The sequence below is a fragment of the Octodon degus genome, unplaced genomic scaffold, assembly GCF_000260255.1.
Source record: "Octodon degus isolate 3935 unplaced genomic scaffold, OctDeg1.0 scaffold00035, whole genome shotgun sequence".
NCBI classification, from domain to species: Eukaryota; Metazoa; Chordata; class Mammalia; order Rodentia; family Octodontidae; genus Octodon; species Octodon degus.
Window position 1 is genome coordinate 12,042,954 of NW_004524611.1, and position 12,402 is coordinate 12,055,355.

Sequence of the window (12,402 nt, forward strand, 5' to 3'; positions counted from 1 at the left end):
GCTTCTTTGTCTTGCCCCCATGCAATTAAGACTTCAGCAAACTCCTTGAGAGCCGTACTGCTTGCCATAGGCATGAGGGCTTGACCTAGAGCCAGTACCAACCAGTCCAAGAAAGTAGCCATGAAGATACTGACATCTACTTTTCTGTGCTTTCTAAAGACTGTTTCTGCCTCATTTAGAGCTATAAGACTGGGTTTCTAAACCACCTGGAGCCTTTTCCCTTTACTAGGATGTCACCACGCACATGTCACACTTTCAGATGCATGGGGTACCTGGCTGGCCACTCCACTTGAGGCTATCCATACATGGCCAGTTGCTCTGAACCCTATTCCCACTTTGAATGAGTCTTGGCCATTTACCTTGGAATCATTCCACAAGAAATATGGACCAAGGACTTCATGCTTGGCATGTCTGACAATAAAACAGGACATGCTTCCTTCTTCAGAACACTCCCAGGCCACCTAGGCAAGAGGGTTCCCAGAGGTCATGTCCGCGCCATGAAGACAACTCCTCTGTCTTGCCCACACATGTCAATGTGCACACTCGGTGTCCTGGGACCCAAAGGGCAAGACGCAGCACTTCTCACCTTCAATACTCCTAATAAGGAAGGTTCAATTTAGCTTTGGAAAGAGACTCACATAAGAATTGGTCACAGACTGGGTGATTAATAAGAACGCGTCCAGCCCTGAGATTCCATGATTCTAAGATTCTGTCTTCCTTAGGGCATAAACCACCTCCACCGTTGAACACTATACTAAATAGTTTGCTCCTCATACCAAAGCTTCGATCACTTGGAGGAACCCAGGAGTTAGAGTCCCACCCTCCCACCCCCCAGAAGCCCTCATCACAGCCTGCAAGGTGCGCTTGTCTCAAGCAGATCTATGTCACAGTCACACAGTGTCCTAACTGAATCTTCGCTGAGGCCATTGCCAAAGCTTCTCAGGTCCCTGAGGATTCCCTTCTTGATTCCTCAAGTGTGGTTGTGCCCCCACATTTAAAGCTTCAGTGGACTCTGGTCACCACAGGGCAGAGGCATCCTGTCTCATAACATGAGTCTGAGTTTCCTATGTGTGTAGAGAGGAGAAATTTGATCTGGGGCCATTGCCCTGGGAGATGCTAGGCTACAGTTGCTTCAGTTTACCTCTTTCTCCATTTCCAGTAGGTCTCCTAGGAAAGCAAATGTCAAGAGTAAGAGAGACCAAAATTTATCTTTTGTCAATAGCTGATTTTGTAATCAGGTCCAGTAGGTCCTAGAAAAGTAGTCCTACCACAGTTGTGCTATGGAGCACTTAAGGTGATTGATCTGATTTTTGAGTAAGATATAGTTAGGGGCACCTGCCAGGCTTTGAAGGAGCTTGAGTGACTCTGGGAATTTTGCTTTGTGCTGTTGTTTGGGTCTGTAATTCAAACACTATTGGGGAAACCTAAAGAAGAGGGCCTGCTGAGATGTTGTAATTCATTGTTCTTGAAGGAGATTGTGGGACTATAGTTCTCTCTCTCTCTCTCTCTCTCTCTCTCTCTCTCTCTCTCTCTCTCTCTGGAAAAAAATAATCTTCTGTTCGTTTTTCCCAAGAAGACCTATTAGAAATGGAGTAGAAGACAGGTTGAAGGCTTTCCCAGCCTCTACATCCTGGTACAACTGCTTCAGGTGAATTCTCTGCTCCAGATGTGATGGAGAACCCAGACACACACAATGAGATGGGATTTCCTTGCCTTGTGGTAACCATAGATTCCATAAAATCTTTAACGGCAGGAGCAGAGCCTCGGGTGAAGAATCAATGAGGGAACCATCAGAAAACTAGGAAGCTCTGGCAATGGTCACAGCCAAGTCCCAGTGAGGGCTCTTCATGGCTTCAAGAGAGACCCACAGCATGCATTTCAGTGGCTGTGAGAGATCGTGATGGCTGGTAGGGGAAAAGAAGGCACCCTGAGAGGGTGCCTGCCTGTGGTGGAGGCTTTATAATTAAGCCCAAGCTCTATAGCACCAAGCTCGAGGCACCTCTCCCTGTGGCCTCCCTCTGCCCCCTCTGAACTCATCTCTTACCAAAATGCCTGTCTCCACCTCAGAACTGGAGCATCACACAGCCATTCTTCCTTTCTGTTTCCATTTGGGGTACACATCCCCACAGCACTAAACCCTTTCCATCAAGAGCTCCAATTCCCACTCTTCTCTCTAGGAAGTATTCACCAACCTTTCACCCCACCTTCCCCATGAGATTACCCCTGCCTTCCTAGTGCACCCAAAACATATAATCTTTGTGCACAATCCAAGCACCCTGTCACCAATATTGTCGTGTCATTACAGAACTGCTTGCCAAGTGCCAGAAGGGAACTCAGCTTTGAAATACATGATACAACTGTGTAGACTAAAACAAGGAAGCCATGGGTTCTAGCGTGAATGATGATATCCTAAGACTCTGTGGGAAGAGTACTTACCTCGGATGTGAGGAATCAGAAAACACTTCCAAGGAGAAGTAAGATCTTACTTGATAGGCAAAGATCAGCAAAAGCTCAGAAAAGTCATAAAGAAGAGTATTCTATATAAAGAATCAATTACTAACAAATGTAGCTATTTACTAAGATTATCTCATTGAATCTTGGCAAATACTCCATAAGCAAGGTCCCCCATGCCTGGACCATGAACCCATATGGGTCCAGAGCCTGTAGGAGGCTAGCTGAGCAGGAAGTGAGCAGCTAGTGGTCAAGCAAAGCTTCATCTATATTTTCAGCCTCATCACTGCCCAAGGTCCACCTCCCATCAAATCAGTGGCATCGTCAGATTCTCATAAGAACATGAACCTTACGGTCAACTGCACATGTGAAGGATCTAAGTTGCATCCTCCTTATGAGACCTTAGGGTACTACTAATAGAAATAAAATGCATCATGAATGCAAAGTGCTGGAATCATCCCCAAACCATCCTCCATTTCCCTTATCTGTAGAAAATTTGTCTTTCATTAATCAGATCCTGATGCCAAAAATGTTGGGGACCACTGCCCTATTGGTATTACGTCCATGCCTGTGTCACATTTACAGAAACTGAGACTCAATAAGATTAAGCAACTTAACCTAGGTTACATTGCTGTGCAAAAAGAGATAGGCTTTGAAGCCAGCTTTTGGACCCAAACTTCACTCCATGTTATTCTGGATGCATAAAGTCTTTAAAGAAGGGGAGGAAACAAGAATTTTGAGGGTCCAAAGTTATTTGGAGTGGCTGATTAAAACATGAGGTCACCCTGAGGTAAGGTGGAGGGTGATCAGGTCTTGGGGCTGAAGACAGGGGCTTTAGACTGCCTGCTCCCAGCTGGGGGAGATGCCAACACCTCATAGCTCACTAGAAAGAGGATGGTTCCTTTCTTGTAGCAGCAACAAGGGAGATCAAAGAGATAGTTCTTGGTAATTGATGGGACAAGGAGTGAGAAAAAAAGTAAGCACTTGGTAGGACACCTGGTTTCTGCCACTCACTGGAAACTGTAAGGCTGGTACTTCCACTTTCCACAGGAGAGAGTGCAGGAGGAGAAGCAACTGTAAGAGAGAACGTGACAAGTTTATCTTGGATACAGTAAAAACAAACACACATATAAGAGGTGCCTGGTAGAAATTATATACATATGAGGTTTAGATATGAGTGCTGGCTCAGCAATGTGGGAAGAACCAGCATACAGGAGACGGAAAGGCATAAATGCAATTGCTCCAGGAATGCATATATAGCAATATTCCTAATACATGGTAGATATGTTCTAGAAACTCAGTGGATTCCTGAAACAGCAAATAGTACCAAACTCTATGCATAAGCACTATGCTAGTGCAACAAGTGATCTCCTAGCCAAGATGGCTACCAAGTGACCACCAGGCAGGCAGCATATACAGGATGGATACACTGGACAAAGAGCTCATTCACATTCCTGGAGGGATGGAGTGGTGGGACACAAGATTTCATCTTATTATGCCTCACAGAAGCAATTTAAAACTTAAAATTTTTATTTCCAGAATTTTTCACTTGATATATTTGGACTTCAGTTTACTTAAATCATAGAAAACAAACCCACAGATATTGAGCAGAAGGACCAGACAACAATCTTCATGGAGAGGCCAGTGAAAGAATGCAAAGGAGATGATAACAGCAAGCAATTATTCAGTATGAATTTTGTGCCAGGCACCATTTCAAGTGTTTTATATATATTAACTAACTTCATGCTCTCAACCAGCCTATGAATCAGCACAAAGTATTTATGGAAGTTGTCCAAAGCCACACAGCCAGTAAAAACTCAAGCCAGAATGTGAACCTAGGGAATCAGACCCTGGAACCTATGATCTTATGCTTGACAACTCAACTAGAAATCTGCTTTGAGTAAGATCAAGTGGTCAGCAGTATGGAATGCTTGAGCCTTCTAGGGAAAAAGATGCGGGAGGGCCCAGGCTCTTAGTGTGTTGGTTAGTGCAGCTCCTCTTGCGTGAGGGGGAAACAAATGTGCAGCAATTCTCAGAGAAAAAGGCGCAGAGAATCCATGAGGACTGTTCTTTCAAGAATTTTGGCACTAAATAGAAAGAAAAAAAAATACAGAACAGGGTACAGAGCAGGAAACTGTTGAGCTGGAGTTTAGGAAATATTCTGATTTACATGAGAAATTGGGGCACATGAGCATGGTCCTTCAATAAGAGAAACAGATGGCATCCAGGAAAACACTGGCAATGTGAATTTTAGCCTGGAAGAGAGCTACCTTGTTAAGAAAGAAAAGTAGTGTCAGTCCCTTTGATGATGACAAAGAGCTACTAAGGCTTCCCTGGGTGTGCACCTTCTTAGCAAATTAGGTACTTTATTTTTTGGAAATTTCTATAACATGTTATCAGCAACCAAAAGCAAGTCTTGCTCAAACCTCTAATGTACTATTTAGGTGTGGCTCTCAGACTGACCCAACGAAGTGTATCCAATCCTTATAAATGAAATGTATGCCTCCCCCACAATATTAAAGGCTCTGGGGTTTACAGGGTCCATAGTATAAAATCTCCTCAGCACTCACCCTGCCAAAATCACTAAATTAGGACACAGCCCAAAATTTTCATGAAGAGCAAGTCCTAGAATTTAATGATTGCATTATTGATTTTAGCTTTATGCTATTTCTTATTAACAATGACAACAAAGACTGAGTATCTTAAGTTAATTCATCATCAGTGGGTGTTTTTCATAAGACCAAGCTATTGTTGCCTCAAATTATGCATATACCTCTAAGACCCAACACCACTGTTGCCCGATGGGTGTGAACCATGACATCACCCCTGGAGCCCAGCACCGAGAGTCAAAGTCTTGACAGAGAACGTGCGTCTGTAAGGGCCCTCTCTGTTGCGCTGGGATCTAACGGTTCGATTCAGCATTAGGTAATCATGGTGCACACCATCCTAGTAAAGCAATAAAGACATGCGTCCTTTTCTATGTTAGGAAATACCTTTATCACCGCAGACCACAAGAACCATCCAGAAGCAGCTGAAATTGCTGAAAAATTGGCATTCAGCGGACCATTAATGGCAACCCTGAAATGTGCAATAAGTGGACCTAAATAACTGCAGCCCACAAGCCAATTCATTTGGTCAGATGGAGCTACAATATGTGATTCAGTTCTTCTGGGGCTCCAATGTACGAAGACAGGTTTGCTGAGAATTACACATGTGGCGGAAGTCATGTCTCTTGGTGATGTAGGTCACTGATACCTGCCCTGAAATTTCCCAGGCCAAAAGCCTTCTACATGTCAGTAATATACTTATGTAGCCCCTATGACAGTCACAAACTTCTTTGAGAGGGAACAATAAGTATGTGTGTAGCCCACTGCCATTCCTAAGGATTCTCTCAAGAACAGAATCAGGCTGCTTCCATAAGTAAATATTCATTTTACAGCTTGCATGTGCCATACCTAATATAGCATTATTTGATCTGTTTTGGATCTAATCTACACCCCCACCAGCTCCCCAAATGCACATAAGTATACAAACAAAAAAAGTTTGCATTATACAGGATGCATAGACTCCCTGAAGCTCTTCTATAGCCCCCCAGGATGGTATATCCAAAGGAGAAACATCTGCTCATTTAAAGCTTATCAATTTTGCTTTAATTAATGGGCTAAAGCTACATTGTCAGCACTTTCCAGAGAATTCCATCAATGGTCTGATCAATGTACAAGAAAGGAAGTGGTAGCGTTACTCAGCTTTTGCTAGGTTACGCTCCAATAACAAGCAACCTCCACAAGGCTCGGTGGCCTTCAACCACGCAGCCTCTTTCATGCTTGTGCTACTTGTTCTTTGTGTGCCAGCTGTTCCTCTGCATCTCACTTTACTCTTTCCAGGGCACATACTAAAGGTTCAGCCTCTCTTTGGACATACTGAGTTGACTGCAGAGGACAGAGCAGCATTCTTTAAAGTGTCTTCCTGGATAGAGTACACTTATGCCAATGCCCTTAACGTGGCCAGGCATGATGTCCATGGGGTAAGAGATACTCTCCCCTTGCAGGATGTGGGGGTGAAGGATCACCATGGAACACAACCCTGCAGTGTTGGCCTGATAGACAAGAACAGTGAGCACTGTGCAGAAACTGTACAATCTACTATCCTTTGGGACACACAAATCAATCTCAAGCTTCCCAAGGTGTATCCTTGATCCAAGGCAGACAACAAAAATAAGAAAAGCCTACTCTATTAACCTGCACCTATCAAGACCCTTTCCCTGAAAGAGTTTTCCCACAATGCCTTCAGGTCTGAAGACCATTGTCAGGAGAGGAAGAGATTTTACTGTGGAGCTCGCTGTCTGTTAAATTCCCAGCGTCCCAGAGCAGGTGATCTAATAGCCTGAGTGATCCCTTGCATACTCTGTGTCTGGGTAAAGCCCGGTGCTTTATCCTAGAGAAGTGAGGCACTTCTTCCACTGGACGATCGTCTGACACGTGTAAATTTTCCATCTGACCTCAGAGCTCACAGCTGAATTTCATGCTACAGGCAGCAAGCACATAGCCTCATATCTAGTGAAGTTTTGTCCTCTCCTTTTGCACATGGCTTCTTTTTGCTCTTTATGTGTCCTAGCTGGAAAAGTGACCTCGCAGAAACTTAGGGAAGGAACAGAAAGCAAAAGGAAAGAAGATTTTTGAGAAATCTGACCTTTCCTTCATCCCCCAAGCAGCCCTGCTTGCATTTTAGTATATTCTACCCAATGTGACATTTATTTATATGGCATACAAATATATACAATACGTTTTATTTATTAGTTATATTTATGTATTTAATATGTATTTAACTCAAAAACTAAAATCACTTCTATTTCTTTTCCCCCACATTCTCCAAAATATACTGCTTCTTAGATCCAGATTTTATTTGTCAAAGAGTAAATTTTTCCAATTTTATTGGAATTTAAGTGAAAAATAAAAATTGTTCACACTTAAGGCACACAATGTGATCATTTGATATACCTTGTAAAGTGACTACACCAGTCAAGCTAATTAGCATCTCCATCATTTCACTTCATTACCTTTTCCCTGTGAGTGTGTGTGTGTGTGTGTGTGTGTGTGTGTGTGTGTGTTGTGTTCTGTGTGTACTGAGAACACTTGATGACTGCCACTCCAGCACATTGCTAGTGCATGTGGGATGTGATGTCATTGACCACAGTCACGTTAGCTCTCTAGAGCCTGTGCATTTTATGGCTAAGAGCCTGCACCTGTTAGCCAGCTCCTCTTCATTTCTCCCCGCTCCCAGCCCCTGGCAAGCATGTCCCATCCTCCACTGTGACTTCAACGCTATAAAATTTCACATACAGCTAAGACCACGCAGTATTCATCTTTCTGCATCTGGCTTATTTTCCTTGGCCTAATGCCTACCAGTTTTATCCTTTTTTTTCTAAATATTAAGATTTCCTTCTCTTCTGAAACTGAATAGCACCCATCTTGTATATATGTCACGAATTCTGCACCCACTCATCTGTTGGTAGAAGCTTATGTTTCCATAGCTTGAATACTGCAAATAATGCTGCAGTGAACACAGGAGTGCATATGATCTTTTGAGATATTGATTTCGCTTCCTTGGGATCAATTCCCAAAAGTGGGATTGCTAGATCTCATGGAAATTATTTTCTAAAAATGTCTTTAGCCACATCCATTATATTTCCACACTGCCTGGACAAATTTTCATTTCCACCAACAATATAGAAGTGTTTCCCCTTCTGCGTATCACCCCAACTCTCGTCTTTTTAAATGATAATGCCAACAGGTGAGAAGTGATATCTCACGTTAGTTTTGATTCCCATTTCTCTGATACATACTAACGCTGAGCTCATTTTAATAAATCTCTTGCCTATTTATATATTTTCTCTACCAAATGTCTGTTTAGATTCATTTCTTATTTTTTAATTGGGTTGTTTGGATTTTTGTTTCTGTTTTCATTTTCTTGCTACCAAGTTGTCTGAGTTTCATGATGTTTCTTATGCAACGTTACTAGCGCTATAGTTTGTAAATATTTTCTCTCAGTCCATAGGTTATCTTTTCAATTTGTTGATTATTTCCTTTGTTTTGTGGATTTCTTTTTTTTTCATAATTTTATTGTGTTTTGTGGATTTCTAACTTAATACAGTCTCATCTTTTTATTTTTGCTTTTGCACCACATCAAGAAATATATTGCCAAAACCAAATTTAAGAAGAGGTTTTCGCTTTGCTTTCTTCCAGAAGTTTTACAGTTTCAAGAACTAATTTTTTAAGTCCTTGGACTATTTTGTGTTAAAGTTCTGTGTCTGGTATAAAGGAAAGGACCAGTTTCATGCCTCTGCATGTGGAGATCCAGTTTTACCAACACCGTTTACTGAGGGGATTTTCCTTTATCTGTCACATAGAGTTGGCCCCTCTATCAAAGATTAGTCGGCTGTGTGTGGGTGATATTTGTGGGAGCTCTGATGTATTCTATGAGCCTCTGGCTCTGTGTTTGTGCCCATACTATAAACCCTTCACTGCTGTAGCTCTGCAATACATCTTGAAACGGGAAACTTGATGCCGCTAGCTTTGTGTTGCTTTCTCAAGATTGCTGTGACAGTCTTGGTCTTTTCTACTTTCATATAAATTTAGAGTACTTTTCTATTTTTGTGAAAAATGTCATTTAAATGATTATAATCAGAATTGTGCTGAAGTTGTACGTGACATGAGTGATCATTTTAATAGCACTAATTATTTCAACATGAATGTGGGGTAGCTTTCCATTCATTTGTGTCATCTTTAGTCTCTTTGACCAATGTTTTATAGATTTTAATGCACACAGCTCTCACTTTCTCAACTAATTATATTTATTTGGAAGTATCTTACTCTTCTGTACAACTATAAATGAGATTGTTTACTTAATTTCTCTTTCAGAGAGTTTATTATTAGTATATAGAAATGCAAGTCATTTTACTATGTTCATTTTGTATGCAACAGCATTACTGAATTCACTTATTTTTTAAAATATTTTAAAATTTTATTTATTTATTTATTTATTTATTTATTTATTTATGTGTGTGTGTGTGTGTGTGTGGCCAGTTCAGCCCACCAGGGGGCGGGGCTGGCTGGCATGTGGTGCTGGGGGATTGAACCGCGGTTCCTGTGCTTTGCTAAGCTTGTTCTAAGTAGGTGCTTTAAACCACTGAGCCATCTCACCAGCCCCTGAATTCACTTATTAAATATAACAGTTTTTAAGAAAATCTGTGGACTTTGTATCCATAAGAGCATTTCCCTGTGGAAACGATTTGACATCTTTGTGTCCAATTTGGAAACATGTTGTTTCCTTTTCCTACTAGTGTTGTAATTTAAGATGCCTTTTTATGTCCTATAACAACATCATTCAAGCATTTGTAAGATGAGATACAGATGCTAAGGCTAAAATGCACAACCCCAAATCAATACCATGGCAGCAGGAGTAAAAGGTGATGAATCCATACTGTATGCTGCAGTGTTGATTTAGGAGGGACACTTAGCAGAGATGCAGCCATATGAACACCAAGTAGAAAAAGAAAAAAGAAATAGAGTGCTTCATAGCAGTATTGTTTATAATGACCAACTATCATGTGTAGCCCAAAGGCCCATCAGGTCATATGGACAACGAAATTATAGGATACACAGTGAAGCGCCATACAACACAATCAAAAGGACACCAGCTACATACACCAATATGGATGAATGATACAGGCATCATTGACAAAAGTGCTGGACCCACAAATGAACACATGTTCTATGATTTTAACTGCCTCCTAAAGTTCAAAGTGAAACTCAAGTCTAAGAACACATACTTAGGCAGCCAAATTCAGGAGCAAGTAGGTGATTTCTAATCAAAGTCAGAGTGGTACTACTGTTAGGGAGGAGTGTGCAGGACTTGGGAGGACACCAAAAGGGACTCCTTGCATTTACAAAGTTGTCCCTGTTGGTGTAGGCAAGGGTCACGCAGATGTTTGTTGTGTGATAAACCGTTACATCTGTATCTTTGCATTGTGTTCTTTATGGTATGTGCACTGTATTCTATACAGTGCACATGCTGTGTACACTGGAGAAAAATCCAGTATGACAAGATTATACAATGCAGTGTGATGATTTGGGTTATCTAGTAATCTAGTATTATGAATCCTGATGTTCTCCATGGCTTGCTCTCTCTCTCTCTCTCCTTCCTTTCCTAAGGGATATTGTACCTCCTGCATCCTATTGTGAAATGAAAACAAAGATACCAAATGCCCAAGGGATGGCAAGGCCAATGTCTCCCCTTCCAGGCTGCCCATAGCTAGACCCAACAGTGGAGGAGGACAAGTACACAGGAATGGGGGAAGATGGCAGAGGGAGGTGAAAATGAAACCCTCACTAACAGAGGAGTAAGATGCAAAGAAGAGGGACCCAGGTTCTGGAGGAGTAATTCTCTCTCTCTCTCTCTCTCTCTCTCTATATATATATATATATATATATATACACACACACACACACCTCACACAAGCAGACCCTTCCCCACAAATGCCTTCCCACAACAGCCCGTGAACTCAATAAGCCCCACCCCCATGTCCCAGTAGAGGGAGGATACTTGGAATTGCTATGTAGAGATGACAGCAACAAGAAAGCTCTTTGGCCATTTCTAAGTAGAAATAGTAGACACGTCCCCACCATCAAGGAATAGCTGGGGCAGCCAGTCATTAGGTATATTTTATTGGTACTGGTGATTCAACCTAGGGCCTCCACACTGAGCATATATACTAATCTTTTATTTACTTATTTGGTACAGGGTCTTGCTACACAGCTCAGACTCATAGTGACCCTCCTGTCGTAGACTCCTTCAGTGCTGGGATTACATGTGGATACCAGCATGCCCAGGTTCAGTGGCTGGCAGAGTTCCAGGGCCAGCAGGGCATGCGGTACCCGGGATCAAACCTAGGTCCTTGTGCTCTCCAGGCAGGGGCTTATGCCACTGAGCTATCTCTTGGACCTACTTTTTTATTTAATTAGGAGACAGGGTCTCACTAAGTCATTACATTGCCCAGGCTGGGCTTGAACTTGCAATCCACATGCCCCAGCCTCCCAAACTGCTGCATTGCACACATTTTGCCCCCATGAGGATCCAGACCAGACTGATACCGCCATCGGGGTGGAAAACTAGGACTCTATCCCCACCTCCTGGTTCTTATAGGCACATTTTAAAGCTTTGGACCTCGATATTTTTAACATCTCTTTCCAGAACTAATGATGACATTTGCATTCTGCTTTCAAAACATATTTACAACAGTTATTTCAACTTAATTCTGTGTTTAAGTGACTTCCATGCTTGCTGTCATTTTTCTCCCTGCCCAGCTTGGTTATTTATGGATCCTTCGCTGTGAATCATCCTTTGGCTGGCTGGCAGGCCTCTTCATCAGCTTTCTGAGCGTAGGTAGGTGGCTGACGTTGCTCCGGAGCTGCTGCCACCTGAGAATACCTTCCTTGTTTGTACCTTCACACATGAGCAGAATCGTGCACTCCTTTTCCTTTCAAAACTGTCATCTTTCACCTGCGGTGTCCCCTATTAAATGCTGCAAAAGCCAAACCCAAAGCCAGTCTGACTTTCATCCCTTTGTCCCCTGTCTGCGCTTTCTGGAGTGTGTTGGGGGGGGGGCGTGGTGATTATTTCTTTGTCCTTGAAGTTTCAGGATTTCACCAGAGTGTTTCTAGGTGTTGTTCTGTTGTCATTCTTTCTGCCCGGCATCTGCTGAGCACTTTTGATCCGCAGATGTAGGTCCTTCTACAGCTCAGAAACGTCTTGTTCTGCTGTTTCTTTGTCTGCTCCTCCTTTTCTGTGCTCTCTGATCTCGTGCTCAGCAACAGGGCTTCTCAGGATGCTAGAGCTCCATTGTCTCCCAGAGCTGCCCCTGCCTCTGTGCACTCCCAGCTCATGTTGTCTTTT